Here is a 14,581-nt window from a genome sequence, read left to right as displayed (position 1 = left end):
GCTTTATGTGATACATCACCACTGTCAATGGCTACTTTCGGTCATCTCTCGGGAAAATAATCCAATGCCCTGTCACGGCACGGCTAATCGTCTGGAGGCATCACCTTTGTCAATGGCTTCATCTTATCCTCTCAGTGAATAATATGCTCACGCACCCTGTCACGGTACGGCTATTCATCTGTCGGTTCTCGATCATGCTGGAATAGGATTTACTATCCTTTTGCGTCTGTCACTAACGCCCTGCAATCGCGAGTTAGGAGCTCGTCACAGTCATTCAATCATTGAATCCTACTCGGAATACCACAGACAAGGTTTAGACTTTCCGGATTCTCTTGAATGCCGCCATCATTCTAGCTTACGCCACGAAGATTCTGGTTAGGAGATCTAAGAGATACTCATTCTAGCTTAATTCATGTAGAACAGAAGTGTTTGTCAGACACGCGTTCATAAGGGAGAAGGATGATGAGCGTCACACATAATCATCACCTTCATCATGTTCTTGGGTGCGAATGGATATTTTAGAAGAGAAATAAGAAGAATTGAATAGAAAACAGTAGTACTTTGCATTAATCTTTGAGGAACAGCAGAGCTCCACACCTTAATCTATGGAGTGTAGAAACTCTACCGTTGAAAATACATAAGTGAAAGGTCCAGGCATGGCCGTGTGGCCAGCCCCTCTGATCTAAGAACCAGACGTCCAAAGATTGTTTACACTGATCAAAGATGCCTAATACAATAGTAAAAGGTCCTATTTATAATAAACTAGTCACTAGGGTTTACATGAGTAAGTAATTGATGCATAAATCCACTTCCGGGGCCCACTTGGTGTGTGTTTGGGCTGAGCCTGAGTGTTACACGTGCAGAGGCCATTTGTGGAGTTGAACGCCAGTTTCTGTGCCAGTTTGGGCGTTCAACTCTGGTTTTGGATCCTTTTCTGGCGCCGGACGCCAAATTTGGGCAGAAGGCTGGCGTTGAACACCAGTTTACGTCGTCAATGCTTGGCCAAAGTATGGACTATTATATATTTCTGGAAAGCCCTGGATGTCTACTTTCCAACGCAATTAGAAGCGCGCCATTTCGAGTTCTGTAGCTCCAGAAAATCCACTTTGAGTGCAGGGAGGTCAGAATCCAACAGCATCAGCAGTCCTTTTTCAACCTCTGAATCTGATTTCTGCTCAAGTCCCTCAATTTCAGCCAGAAAGTACCTGAAATCACAGAAAAACACACAAACTCATAGTAAAGTCCAGAAATGTGAATTTAACATAAAAACTAATGAAATCATCCCTAAAAGTAACTAGAACATACTAAAAACATACTAAAAACAATGTCAAAAAGCGTATAAATTATCCGCTCATCACAACACCAAACTTAAATTGTTGCTTGTCCCCAAGCAACTAAAAATCAAATAGGATAAAAAGAAGAAAATATACTATAAATTCCAAACTATCAGTGAAACAGAGCTTCAATCATATGAGCGGGACTTATAGCTTTTTGCCTCTTGAATAGTTTTGGCATCTCACTTTATCCATTGAAGTTTAGAATGATTGGCATCTATAGGAACTTCAGATTTCGAATAGTGTTATTGACTCTCTTAGTTCAGTATGATGATTCTTGAACACAGCTTCTTTATGAGTCTTGGCCGTGGCCCTAAGCACTTTGTTTTCCAGTATTACCACCGGATACATAAATGCCACAGACACATAATTGGGTGAACCTTTTCAGATTGTGACTCAGCTTTGCTAAAGTCCCCAATTAGAGGTGTCCAGGGTTCTTAAGCACACTCTTTTTTTGCTTTGGACCTTGACTTTAACCGCTCAGTCTCAAGTTTTCACTTGACACCTACACGCCACAAGCACATGGTTAGGGACAGCTTGGTTTAGCCGCTTAGACCAGGATTTTATTCCTTTAGGCCCTCCTATCCACTGATGCTCAAAGCCTTGGGATCCTTTTTATTTCCCTTGCCTTTTGGTTTTAAGGGTTATTGGCTTTTTTGCTCTTGCCTCTTGGTTTTAAGAGCTTTGGCTTTTTCTGCTTGCTTTTTCTTTTTCTTTCTATATTTTTTTTTTCGCCTAATTTTTTTTTCTGCAAGCTTTGTTCTTTGCTGCTTTTTCTTGCTTCAAGAATCATTTTTTATGATTTTTCAGATTATCAAATAACATGTCTCCTAGTCATCATTCTTTCAAGAGCCAACATATTTAACATTCTTAAACAACAACTTCAAAAGACATATGCACTGTTCAAGCATACATTCAGAAAACAAGAAGCATTGTCACCACATCAATATAATTAAGCTAAGTTCAAGGATAAATTCGAAACTCATGTACTTCTTGTTCTTTTGAATTAAAACATTTTTCATTTAAGAGAGGTGATGGATTCATAGGACATTCATATCTTTAAGACAAAGTTACTAACTACTAATGATCATGTAATGAAGGCACAAACACAGATAAGTACATAACATAGAAAACGAAAAAAAACAGAAGAAAGAAGAACAAGGAATGAATCCACCTTAGTGATGGTGGCGTTTTCTTCTTGAGGAACCAATGATGTCCTTGAGCTCTTCTATGTCTCTTCCTTGTCTTTGTTGCTCCTCCCTCATTGCTTTTTGATCTTCTCTTATTTCATGGAGCATGATGGAGTGCTCTTGATGTTCTACCCTTAGTTGCTTCCAATAATTGTGTGGAAGAAAATGTATCCCCTGAGGTATCTCAGGGATCTCTTGATTTGCAGTCAAATGTTCTACCACTGAGCTATAGACCCTTGATGGAAGCTTTTGTCTTTCCTTTCCTTCTTTCTAGAGGCTTCTCTGGCCTTAGGTGCCATCAATGGTTATGGAAAAAAAAACAAAAAATCTATGCTTTTTACCACACCAAACTTAGAATGTTGCTCGCCCTCGAGCAAAAGAAGAAAGACTGAAGAAGATATGGAGGAGATGGATGGGAGTGTGTATTCGGCCATATGGGTGGGATTGGGTGGGAGAGAGATGTTGAATTTTTAAGGTAGTGGGTGTATGGATGTGAGTGGTAAATGGATAACAGAAGGGATGATCATAAATGGGAAGAGAGATGATGAGGTAGGTGGGGATCCTGTGGGGTCCACAGATCCTGAGGTGATCCTGTGAGGTCCACAGATCTTGAGGTGTCAAGGCATTTACATCCCTGCACCAATTTAGGCATGCAAAATGCTCTTGCACACAACTCTGGGCGTTCAGCGCCAGGTTGGTGCCCATTTTGGGCGTTCAACGCCCCTTTGCTTCCATTTCTGGCGTTGAACGCCAGAACCATGCTTGTTCTGGGCGTTCAGCGCCAGGATGCTCCCATTCTGGGCGTTCAGCGCCTGAACTATGCTCTGTTCTGGCGTTTGAACGCCAGACAGATGCTCCTCCAGGGTGTGATTTTTCTTCTGCTGTTTTTGATTCCGTTTTTGATTTTTTTGTTTATTTTGTGACTCCACATGATCATGAACCTAAGAAAACATAAAAAACAATAAAAATAAGAATTAGATAAACATTGGGTTGCCTCCCAACAAGCGCTTCTTTAATATCAATAGCTTGACAGTGGGCTCTCATGGAGCCTCACAGATGTGCAGAGCTTTGTTGAGACTCTCCAACACCAAACTTAGAGTTTGGATATGGGAGTTCAACACCAAACTTAGAGTTTGGTTGTGGCCTCCCAACACCAAACTTAGAGTTTGACTGTGGGGGCTCTGGTTGACTCTGCTTTGAGAGAAGCTTTTCATGCTTCCTCTTCATGGTTGCAGAGGGAGATCCTTGAGTTTTAAACACAAGGGAGTCCTCATTCCATTGAAGGACTATTTCACCTCTGTCAACATCAATCACAGCTCTTGCTGTGGCCAGGAAAGGTCTTCCTAGGATGATGGATTCATCCTCTTCCTTTCCAGTATCCAGGACTATGAAATCAGTAGGTATGTAAAGGCTCTCAACCTTTACTAATACATCTTCTACTTGTCCATAAGCCTGTTTTCTTGAGCTGTCTGCCATCTCTAGTGAGATTTTAGCAGCTTGCACCCCATAGATTCCTAGTTTCTCTATTACAGAGAGGGGCATGAGGTTTATTCCTGAACCAAGGTCACACAGAGCCTTAAAGATCATGGTGCCTATGGTACAGGGTATTATGAACTTTCCAGGATCCTGTCTCTTCTGAGGTAATATCAGTTGATCCAGATCACTTAGTTCATTGATGAACAAGGGAGGTTCAACTTCCCAAGTATCAATGCCAAATAATTTGGCATTCAGCTTCATGATTGCACCAAGAAACTTGGCAGTTTGCTCTTCAGTAACATCCTCATTCTCTTCAGAAGAGGAATACTCAGCAGAGCTCATGAAGGGCATAAGGAGGTTCAATGGAATCTCTATGGTCTCTAGATGAGCCTCAGAGTCCTTTGGTTCCTCAGAGGGAAGCTCCTTATTGACCACTGGACGTCCCAGGAGGTCTTCCTCCTTGGGATTCACATCCTCTCCTCTCCTCACAGGTTCGGCCATGGCGCTTATGTCAATGGCCTTGCACTCTCCTTTTGGATTCTCTTCTGTATTGCTTGGGAGAGTACTAGGAGGGATTTCAGTGATCCTTTTACTCAGCTGGCCCACTTGTGCTTCCAGATTTCTAATGGAAGACCTTGTTTCATTCATGAAACTTACAGTGGCCTTAGATAGATCAGAGACTAGATTTGCTAAATTAGAAGCATTTTGCTCAGAGTTCTCTATCTGTTGCTGAGTTGATGATGGAAAAGGCTTGCTATTGCTAAACCTGTTTCTTCCACCATTGTTAAAGCCTTGTTGAGGCTTTTGATCCTTCCATGAGAAATTTGGATGATTTCTCCATGTTGAGTTATAGGTGTTTCCATAAGGTTCACCTAAGTAATTTACCTCTGCTATTGCAGGGTTCTCAGGATCATAGGCTTCTTTTTCAGAAGATGCCTCTTGAGTACTGTTGGATGCAGCTTGCATTCCATGCAGACTCTGAGAAATCATATTGACTTGCTGAGTCAATATTTTATTCTGAGCCAATATGGCATTCAGAGTATCAACCTCAAGAACTCCCTTCTTCATAGGCGTCCCATTACTCACAGGATTCCTTTCAGAAGTGTACATGAACTGGTTATTAGCAACCATGTCAATGAGTTCTTGAGCATCTGCAGGCGTTTTCTTTAGGTGAATGGATCCACCTGCAGAAGTGTCCAGTGACATCTTTGATAGCTCAGATAAACCATCATAGAATATATCCAGGATGGTCCATTCTGAAAGCATGTCAGAAGGACACTTTTTGGTCAACTGTTTGTATCTTTCCCAAGCTTCATAGAGAGATTCACCTTCTTTCTGTCTGAAGGTTTGAACATCAGCTCTTAGCTTGCTCAGCTTTTGAGGAGGAAAGTACTTGGCTAAGAAAGCCGTGACCAGCTTATCCCAAGAGTTCAGGCTGTCTTTAGGTTGAGAATCCAACCATAATCTAGCTCTGTCTCTTACAGCAAAAGGGAAAAGCATGAGCCTGTAGACTTCCGGATCTATTCCATTAGTCTTAACAGTATCACATATCTGCAAGAATTCAGTTAAGAACTGAAAAGGATCTTCAGATGGAAGTCCATGAAACTTGCAGTTCTGCTGCATCAGAGAAACTAATTGAGGTTTCAGCTCAAAGTTGTTTGCTCCAATGGCAGGAATGGAGATGCTTCTTCCATGTAAACTGGAATTAGGTGCAGTGAAGTCACCAAGCATCTTACATTATTATTATTTTCGGCTGCCATCTCCTCTGCCTGTTCGAAAATTTCTGAAAGGTTATCTCTGGATTGTTGTATTTTAGCTTCTCTTAATTTTCTCTTCAGAGTCCTTTCAGGTTCTGGATCTGCTTCCACAAGAATGTTCTTATCCTTGCTCCTGCTCATATGACAAGGAAGAATGGCCAGAAAAATGATAATAATAATAGAGATCCTTTATACCACAGTATAGGGATCCCTTTGTGAGTGGAAGAAAAGAGGGGGAGATAAAGAATGTGATGTAAAGGAAGAAACACAACTGTACAAATGGAAGAGATGTGAGATGAGATGTTAGGATATGAATGAATAAATAGAATGAGATGGGGGAGGGATAATTTTTGAAAATTATTTTGAAAAAGAGTTAGTGATTTTTGAAAATGGTTTTTGAAAAATTGTTAGTAATTTTCGAAAATTAAGTTTTAAAAATTAAAATAATTAATAAATTAAAAAGAAATTTTGAAAAAGGGGAGAGACATTTTCGAAAATGAGAGAGAGAGAGTTAGTTAGGTGGTTTTGAAAAAGTTAAGAAACAAACAAAAAGTTAGTTAGTTAGTTGAAACAAATTTTGAAAAGATAAGAAGTTAGGAAGTTAGAAAAGATATTTTGAAAAGATATTTTTGAAAAAGATAAGATAAGAAGATATTTTTGAAAAGATATGATAGGAATTAGTTTTTGAAAAAGATTTGATTTTTAAAATCACAATTAATGACTTGATTCATAAGAAATCACAAGATATGATTCTAGAACTCAAAGTTTGAATCTTTCTTAACAAGCAAGTAACAAACTTCAAATTTTTGAACCAAAACATTAATTGATTATGTTATTTTCGAAAATTATGATATAAAATAAGAAAAAGATTTTTGAAAATTATTTTTGGAATTTTCGAAAATAACCAAGAATTTTGAAAAAGATTTGATTTTTGAAAAAGATTTTGAAAAAGATAAGATTTTCAAATTGAAAATTTGATTTGACTCATAAGAAACAACTTGATTTTAAAAATTTTTGAAAAAGTCAACTCAAATTTTCGAATTTGATGAGAAAAAAAGGGAAAGATATTTTTTTGATTTTTGAATTTTTATGATGCAAGAGAAAAACACTAAAAAGATGCAATGCATGAAATTTTTAGATCAAAACAATGAATGCATGCATGAATGCTATGAATGTCAAGATGAACACCAAGAACACTATGAAGAACATGATGAACATCAAGAACATATTTTTGAAAAATTTTTAATGCAAAGAAAACATGCAAGACACCAAACTTAGAATTCTTTAATGCTTAGACACTAAGAATTCAAGAATGCATATGATAAACATGAAAAGACACAAAAACAAAAATTCATCAAGATCAAACAAGAGGACTCACCAAGAACAACTTGAAGATCATGAAGAACACTATGAATGCATGAAATTTTCGAAAAAATGCAAGATGCATATGCAAGTGACACCAAACTTATAACATGACTCAAGACTCAAACAAGAAACATAAAAATATTTTTGATTTTTTTTTTTATTTTCTAATTTTTTTTTGGATTTTTATTTTATATTTTTCGAAAATTAAAAGAAAAATAAGGATTCCAAAATTTTTAATATGAATTCTAGGAATCTTGCCATGTTAGTCTAAAGCTTCAGTCCAGGAATTAGACATGGCTCACTAGCCAGCCAAGCTTTCAATGAAAGCTCCAGTCCAAAACACTAGACATGGTCAATGGCCAGCCAAGCTTCAGTAGGTGATCGTGGATCAACAGCGGGTAGATCAGGAACAGTAGCAGGTGGATTAGCTCCAACTAGCTTGCTCTTGATAACCAATTGCAAGCCTCAGTCCAAATAAATTTAGACATGGCTTTACAGCCAGCCAGGCTGCAACATATAATTACATGGGCTGAAGTGATTAGTTGAATACCAATCCCAAAGTAGTTTGGGTATGGCTTTATAGCCAGATATGATTCAACATATTTCATGAAACACTAGAATTCATTCTTAAAAATTTTTGAAGCCATAGAATAATTTATTTTTGAAAACATTTTTATTTTTTCTCGAAAACAGATTTCAAAATTTTGAAAGTATTTTTGAAAAATTTTTGAAAAGAAAATAAAAAGAAAATTACCTAATCTGAGCAACAAGATGAACCGTCAGTTGTCCATACACGAACAATCCCCGGCAACGGCGCCAAAAACTTGGTGCACGAAATTGTGATCACATTAATGTAGTACTCTTTGTTATTGTATGGAATCATTATTATGGCTCTTTACTATGTGTGGACACAACTCCGTTCAACTAACCAGCAAGTGTACTGGGTCGTCCAAGTAATAAACCTTACGTGAGTAAGGGTCGATCCCACAGAGATTGTTGGCTTGAAGCAAGCTATGGTCACCTTGTAAATCTCAGTCAGGCGGATTTAAACATGATATTTTATTAGATTCAAATAAACAATAAAAAGGATAGAGGTACTTATGTAGATTCATTGGCAGGAATTTCAGATAAGCGAATGGAGATGCTTTTCGTTCCTCTGAACCTCTGCTTTCCTGCTATCTTCATCCAATCAGTCTTACTCCTTTCCATGGCTGGCTTTATGTGATACATCACCACTGTCAATGCCTACTTTCGGTCATCTCTCGGGAAAATGATCCAATGCCCTATCACGGCACGGCTAATCGTCTGGAGGCATCACCTTTGTCAATGGCTTCATCTTATCCTCTCAGTGAATAATATGCTCACGCACCCTGTCACGGTACGGCTATTCATCTGTCGGTTCTCGATCATGCTGGAATAGGATTTACTATCCTTTTGCGTCTGTCACTAACGCCCTGCAATCGCGAGTTAGGAGCTCGTCACAGTCATTCAATCATTGAATCCTACTCGGAATACCACAGACAAGGTTTAGACTTTCCGGATTCTCTTGAATGCCGCCATCATTCTAGCTTACGCCATGAAGATTCTGGTTAGGAGATCTAAGAGATACTCATTCTAGCTTAATTCATGTAGAACAGAAGTGTTTGTCAGACACGCGTTCATAAGGGAGAAGGATGATGAGCGTCACACATAATCATCACCTTCATCATGTTCTTGGGTGCGAATGGATATTTTAGAAGAGAAATAAGAAGAATTGAATAGAAAACAGTAGTACTTTGCATTAATCTTTGAGGAACAGCAGAGCTCCACACCTTAATTTATGGAGTGTAGAAACTCTACCGTTGAAAATACATAAGTGAAAGGTCCAGGCATGGCCGTGTGGCCAGCCCCTCTGATCTAAGAACCAGACGTCCAAAGATTGTTTACACTGATCAAAGATGCCTAATACAATAGTAAAAGGTCCTATTTATAATAAACTAGTCACTAGGGTTTACATGAGTAAGTAATTGATGCATAAATCCACTTCCGGGGCCCACTTGGTGTGTGTTTAGGCTGAGCCTGAGTGTTACACGTGCAGAGGCCATTTGTGGAGTTGAACGCCAGTTTCTATGCCAGTTTGGGCGTTCAACTCTGGTTTTGGATCCTTTTCTGGCGCCGGACGCCAGATTTGGGCAGAAGGCTGGCGTTGAACGCCAGTTTACGTCGTCAATTCTTGGCCAAAGTATGGACTATTATATGTTGCTGGAAAGCCCTGGATGTCTACTTTCCAACGCAATTAGAAGCGCGCCATTTCGAGTTCTGTAGCTCCAGAAAATCCACTTTGAGTGCAGGGAGGTCAGAATCCAACAACATCAGCAGTCCTTTTTCAACCTCTGAATCTGATTTCTGCTCAAGTCCCTCAATTTCAGCCAGAAAGTACCTGAAATCACAGAAAAACACACAAACTCATAGTAAAGTCCAGAAATGTGAATTTAACATAAAAACTAATGAAAACATCCCTAAAAGTAACTAGAACATACTAAAAACATACTAAAAACAATGTCAAAAAGCGTATAAATTATCCGCTCATCAGCACGCTTTTAATTGCGTTGGAAATTAGACATCCTGGGCTTTCCAGAAATATATAATAGTCCATACTTTGTCTGAGATTTGATGGTCCAAACTGGCGTCTAAAGCCAGCCTAAAACTTCCTAGCGTAAAACGCCAGAACTAGCATAATTCTTGGCGTTAAACGCCCATTTTGGCACCCAGGGTGGCGTCTAACGCCAGATATAGGCATATGCACGGGAAATCTTGAAAGCTCAGCCCAAACACTCACCAAGTGGGTCCCAGAAGTGGATTTCTACACTATCTGCCCTTAGTTAGTTATTTTCTGTAAACCTAAGTTGCTAGTTTAGTATAAAAACTACTTTTAGAGATTCATTTGGCAACTTATGACATTTTTACACTTCTTATTGTATTTTCTATGGCATGAGTCTCTAAACCCCATAGGGGGGGTGAGGAGCTCTGCTGTGTTTCAATGGATTAATGTAATTACTACTGTTTTCTATTCAATCACGCTTGATTCCATTTTAAGATACTCACTCGTACTTCAATATAGAGAATATGATGATCCGTGACACTCATCATTATCCTCAACCTATGAATGCGTGCCTGACAACCATTCTCATTCTATCTGAGCTCAACGTAGTCATTGGGTGACAGCTTGAGTGTGTATCTCTTGGGTTTCTAATCCACGGACCGAGTCCGGAGGTTAGAACCTTCGTGGTATAGGCTAGAATCAATTGGCAGCATTCCTAGGATCCAGAAAGTCTAAACCTTGTCTGTGGTATTCCGAGTAGGATCTGGGAAGGGATGACTGTGATGAGCTTCAAACCTGCAAATGTTGGCGTAGTGACAGTGTAAAAAAGGACAAGGGTCTTATTCCGATGTTAGTGGGAACCGACAGATGATTAGCCGTGCGGTAGCTGTATATGGTATTTTTCATCCGAGATGAGAAATCTGACAGTTGATTAGCCGTGCAGAGACCGTACCTGGTATTTTTCATCCGAGAGGATCATAAAGCTTGCCATTGAAGGAAGCCATGCGTGTTTGGAGAAGAAGGCAGTAGGAAAGTAGAGATTCAGAGGACAGAGCATCTCCGAAACCTCAGCCTGTTTCTCATTACTGAATCACAAGTACTATTTATTTCATGTTATTTATTTTTCATAAATACAATCACTCTTATCATTAATCTCCTGATTAAGATTTACAAAATAACCACAGCTTGCTTCAAGCTGACAATCTTCGTGGGATCGACCCTTACTCACGTAAGGTATTACTTGGACGACCCAGTGCACTTGCTGGTTAGTTGTGTGGAGTTGTGAAAAGTGTAATCACAATTTCGTGCACCAATAATTTTCACAAAATAATTCCGTCGAAGTATAGGTCCAAACCAACAATTAACCCTCAATCAAAGTTAATTTTGTTTGTCACAATACTAACCAATAAAAAACGAGAGTATTTAAACCTCGGGTCGTCTCTCAAAGGAATTGTAGGGAAGTGTGCATGTTATTGGTTATGAAATATTTTTGGGGTTTTGGAATGATGAACAAGAAATAGAAATTGCAAGAAAGAAAATTAAAGATGTAATACCCCGTTACCCTAAGCCTTACCTCTTGCCATAAAGTAAAGGATAAAAAAGTGCCACGACAGTTCTAAAGCTTATAATATATAATATATATCCAAGAATTTATATAACTAGAATCCCAATGAAGGAATAAAAGCTCAAAGTCTCATAAATCGAAATTACAAAATGCGAAGTGTTCACACACGGTAACTAAACGCGTGGGTACGAACAGAACAAGACATAATGCATATAAAACCTTGTAGATAGCTCCAAGATACACAAGGTAATAATTAAATTAACAATATATATATAAAAGTATGATGTACCTAAAAGAGGACTAGTCACAGCCTACAGAGTTTAGGCTGGCTAGCCAAAGTGAAATACCAAAGAGTTTTATAAGTGAAAATAGCTTATACAACTTATCTCTGAAATCAAGCCTCTAAGGCTATAAAGTCTAAAATAAAAAGGTGAGAGAAAGTACTACAACAAAATAATCAAAATACAAAAGAGAGCATAAGGTTAGATTTTCGCACTAATAGACTATTTTATCATACTTTTGTAATACTTAGTCATTAGGTTAGTATATATAGAAGAAGATCACTGATGAGCGGATATTTTATATACTTTTTGGCATCATTTTCATATAGTTTTTAGTATGTTTTGTTTATTTTTTATTAAGTTTTTATAGGTTTTAGTGTTAAATTCACATTTTTGGATTCTACTATGAGTTTGTGTGTTTTTGTGCAATTTCAGGTAATTTCAGGCTGAAATTGAGGAGCTGGAACAAAAGTCTGATTCAGAGACAGAGAAAGCACTGCAGATGCTGTCCATCTGACCTCCTTGGACTTGAAGGAGCTTTTCTGGAGCTACAAAAGTCCAAATAGCTCGTTCTCAATGGCTATGGAAAGCTGGCTTCCAGAGCTTTCCAGCAATATATAATAGTCTCTACTTTGCTTAAGATTAGAAGACCCAAAACTGGCGTCCAACGCCAGCTACGTGCCCCCTTCCAGGCGTCCAGCGCCCACAGAGCAGAGTCCAGCGTCCAAATGCCCAGAGACGACCCCATAGCCAGTGCTCAATAAGGGGGCCAAACACTCACCAAGTAGGCCCCAGAAGTTGATTTTAGCATTAGATAGACTGTTTTACCCTTACTAGTCATCTGTTTAGTATTTAAGACTTATTTTATATCTCTCTAAAGGGGGACGTGATGAGTCCATATTTTCCGATATATTTTGGCTTGATTTGAATGGATTCTAGCATATGAACTCACACTTAATCACCTAAATAGCATACTTTTGTGTTTGATCCCTAAATTGAACCTGAATGTGAAAACATGCATTTTTGTGCCTAAATTGAGCAATCTAATCCCACTTTTACTCCATTCGATACCATGATATGTTTGTTGAGTGATTTCAGGTCCTAAAGGCTAGAATTATTTGGTAGAAGTGGAAGAAAGCATGCCAAAAGGGAGAAAACATGAAGAAAACAAAGGAGAAGAGCTCAGCCTAGTGTGTATGTGCACAGACATGCGTGCGTACGCACAGCCATCGAATTAGAGCCATGCGTGCGCATGGGCCACGTCGCGTGTCCAATTGCATCGCCTGGTGTACGTGCGCACAACCTCCTGTGCGTATGCACAGGTAGAAATTCAGCGAAGTGTGCGGACGCACACATCTGTGCAGCCGCATAGGTCCCAACGCATGCCTCCATTAAAAAGTCACGTGCTGTGCGTTTTCTGAGGCCTTTTTGGTCCCAATTTTTGAAGACTCAAGGCTGAAACCAAGTGCTATATGAAGGGAGCCATCTTTGAAGAGGAAAAACATATAGTAGGAGTAGGAGTAGTGTAGATTAGGAAATTCTCTCTTAGGGTTTTAATTAGTGTTTGTAGAATTTTATACTTCAAGTTTGATTTTGAATTCTAACAATTGCATTGTAAGTATTTCTTTAATTTCTCTTTCAATTACATTACTTGTTCTACACTTTCATATATTTTACTCACTCTTGTCAATATTCACATAGTTTTGCATTTTTGAATTCCTAGTTGTTTAATTTGATGTTTGATGGCTTTTATATGTTTGTTTGAGTTGGTTTTATTGATTTTGATCATTTATGGTTCATAGCTTTTAGCATTTTCCCAATTTTGCCATGTTTTATGTTTATGCCCTCTATGTGTTTGATGAAATGCCAATTTTGATTATGGGGTAGATTTTCACCCCTTGGCTTGGGAATGAGTTTATGGATTACTAGAGCCATAATGTCCAACATTTAGTGGTAATTCTTGAGGAGTTAGTTGATTCTTGTTTCCATTAAAGCTAGCCTTTTACCAACTAGTTTGGTAAGTTGGTTAGAACTTATGGATTAAGGTCAATTATGCTTGCTTGACCTACTCCTCGATGTTTAGGGTTAACTAGGCGAGATTAACTCATGATAATTACCATAGTTGTGGTTATAGCAAGGAAGGGGTCCCATAACTCATCCCAAGTCAAGGATTCATTTATGTTTTGAACCATTTTTCAATCATTTTATAGTTTTACTTGTTTATATTATATGCATAGTTCTTTTGTTCTTTCATTACTTTATTAGTTGCAATTTTGCCTTGTTCTTTTATCTCTTTATTTCTTTATTGCTTTCTTATCATTGAAAATCCTTTGCTTTCCACAACCAAAATTTTATGCACTTGTTGTCACTAGTTCCTAGGGAGAACGACCCGGGAGTTTAAATACTCTCGGTTAAATTGGTTTGAATTGTGACAGTATCTTGGATTGAATTTTGATTGACAGGATCCATTGCCGGTTTGGACTATACTCACAACGGAATTACTTTATCTAGTCTTCCGAATTGGCATAAATTTTCTTTATTAGGACGCCTAACATTACACACGATATTCAAGTTTTACATTGTATTTTCCTTTCAGTATAAGTTTCTAAAGCTCCTAGGTTAAGGGGAGGAGCTATGCTGAGTCCTATGAATTAATAAAAGTATTACTGTTCTTCTTCGATCCGTGTTTGATTAATTCTAAGATGTATATTCGTTCTTCATCAATATGAATGCGTTGAACTGGCATAAGGTTATCACATTCTACATGGGTTTAGAGTGCGTCTTTCATCGGACAATGATGAACCACCAGCTTGACTATACATCTCTCAGACGGCTAATCCACGACTTCGTTGGAGACTTCTCGAGACATCAATTCAGCCGATTTATGGGGATATTAGGGTCTCTATGGTAGAGGCTAGAACCAAAGGCGCAGTATTCCTCCAATCTGAAAGATTCGACCTTGTCTGTCGCATTTTGAGTAGGATCATCAAGGAAAATAAACTGTAGGAGCTTCACCCTCAATCAGAATGGATC

Source organism: Arachis ipaensis, chromosome B2, assembly GCF_059453495.1.
Source record: "Arachis ipaensis isolate K30076 ecotype BB chromosome B2, ASM5945349v1, whole genome shotgun sequence".
Classification (NCBI taxonomy): domain Eukaryota; kingdom Viridiplantae; phylum Streptophyta; class Magnoliopsida; order Fabales; family Fabaceae; genus Arachis; species Arachis ipaensis.
The sequence above is the reverse complement of the archived record's forward strand: the minus strand, read 5'-3'. Positions refer to the sequence as shown.